Genomic DNA, 2,500 nt, shown 5'->3' on the forward strand with positions numbered 1-2,500 from the left:
TGTTTTCCCGCTAGTTTTAAGCTCGTTTAAAGATCAACAATGTTTTGCTGATATTGATCCTCCCGCTCAGCTCTCAGTTCGTGCACGACTTCGAAAATGTATTGATTTTTGGCGTTCGTTAGAAGTTTCTCAGTTCATCCTGAATGTCATTTTCCAGGGCTACAAGATTCTCTTTTTTCATTTTCCCTCACGTTTCTCCAAAGATAACAATGCCTCTGCACGTAACAACAGTTCTCTTTGTGTCTGAAGCTGTTAATGACCTACTCAAGCTTAACCTTGTCGAAGAATGTTTTTGCGCTCCGGACATTATTAATCCGCTCTCCGTTTCTACTCGTAGTTCGGGTAAACAAAGACTGATCTTAGATCTGAGACATGTGAACGCTTTCCTCTACGAGCAAAAGTTCAAGTGTGAAGACTTGTCCATGGCCACTCAGATTTTTGACAAGGGCTATTATTTATTTAAATTTGATCTGAAGTCCGGGTACTATCATATTGAAATTTTCCCAGATCACCGCAAATTCCTTGCATTTGCTTGGGACTTTGGCACTGGGAAGTTCAGATATTTTCAATTTTGCGTTCTTCCGTTCGGCCTCTTCTCTGCTCCTTTCATTTTCACGAAGATTCTCAAGCCGCTTCAAAAATCTTGGAGAAGTCGGGGCATTCCTATTGCCATTTCCCTGGACGACGGCCTAGGAGGGGGAGTTGATAAAGTTTCCGCCAAAATTCACAGCTTAGCCGTTCATTCTGATTTACGCAAGTCTGGTTTCGTCCCAACCAGGAAAAGTCCGTTTGGGAACCAGTTCAAGTTATTACATGGCTAGGAGTTGTTCTTAATACCATCGATGGCTCTGTTCAGGCCACCGATGAACGCATCGCGAAATTGACTTCCGACCTCGGGTCATTGCAGACATTGTATTCCCAATAGTCTCCTTGTAAGGTTCACGTCAAAAGCGTTGCCAGCGTTGCGGGCCAGATCATTTCACTTTCTTCTTGCGTGGGGTCAGTTACCTGTATTATGACCAGGCATCTATTTTCAGTGGTTAATTCTGCCTTTTTCCTGGGACAGTGGAGTTTTCTTGTCGGATGATTCCATTTCGGAGATTAACGTTTGGGCTAACAACGTAAATTCCCTCAACGATAGAGTTTATTGGGGCGTAAAATCGCTACCGATCCGAGTTAGTTTCTCCGATGCTTCCGATTCAGCCTGTGGTGCGTTTGTCAAGTCCGACTCCGATTTGGTTTTTCATCCGAATTGGTCTCCCGTGGAAAAAGTGCAAAGTTCTACTTGGCGAAAACTTAAGGCCGTTTGTCTCGCCTTGGAGGCCTTTGCAGATCTTTTGTCCAACGCAAGGTTCATTTGGTATTCAGACAACCAGAATGTCGAGTCTATTCTTCTCAGCGGCAGCAGCAAACTGGATCTGCAGGTGTTAGCTCTCGGAGCCTTTCAGATTTGCCTCAAGTATCGCATTTCTCTTGATGCCAGACGGATCCCTAGAGATCTTAATGCCAGAACCGACTCCATCAGCAAGCTTGTTGATTTCGACGATTATGCTATTAATGATTTCGTTTTTCAGAGTATTAATGATCGCTGGGGTCCACATACCGTCGATAGGTTCGCCTGTAGTTACAATACCAAATTGCCAAGGTTTAATTCCCGGTTTTTTTCAGCCCGGCTGTGAGGCAGTTGACGCCTTTTCTCAGGACTGGGGATACGACAACAATTGGCTCTGTCCCCCGGTTTGTCTAATTGTCAGAGTTCTTAAACAGATGGAAGTGTGTCTTGCTAGAGGTACCCTAATTTTACCGCTATGGAAGTAGTCGTTCTTCTGGAACGTCTGTGCAACAGATGGTGCGCACTGGAGCAGATTCGTTATTTACTGGGTCTACTTGCCCAAGTTCGAGGTATTATTTGTCAAAGGGAAAGCTCGTAATTCCCTTTTTGGCACAAGACCCCTTGATTTTGATGTCGTTGCTCTGCGAGTCGCCGTCCTAGGCCCCCTTTATGTCGCGAGGGGTTTTGCACTTTGCCTTATGGAAAGTGTGACTCTTGTTATTAGACGCTACTTTAGTTTAGTTTTTTGTAAGCCTTTGCGTGAGCTGTCTACTATGTTTTCACGTAGGCGTTTGTTTGGTCTCACCATGGCACTATACTTTCCATGTAATAAAAGGTTTATTTATTTGTTACATTTTTATGTGTCCGTTTGTTTCTGTCATTTCCCCCGTCCGTTTTTTGTTTGCCTTTGTTCCTGTTATCGGTTTTTCTCAGTACTTCTCGCCTATTTTTGTATCCTCCAGATATCTTCCAATCCGGTTTTTGGGACTTTGGTCAGGACGCTCTGCCAGACGGTCCCATCCAAGGGTTAGCTGAGAGACTGAAGACGACAATACTGTCCTCAAAGGCCAACAGTACATTTTTGCTGTACCACCGCGCTTACCGCAAGTGGAAGGATTTCGCCATTAGTACGTTTGACGGGAATGTTTCCCCCGCTAAACCCTTTCA

Source organism: Montipora foliosa, chromosome 6, assembly GCF_036669935.1.
Source record: "Montipora foliosa isolate CH-2021 chromosome 6, ASM3666993v2, whole genome shotgun sequence".
NCBI classification, from domain to species: Eukaryota; Metazoa; Cnidaria; class Anthozoa; order Scleractinia; family Acroporidae; genus Montipora; species Montipora foliosa.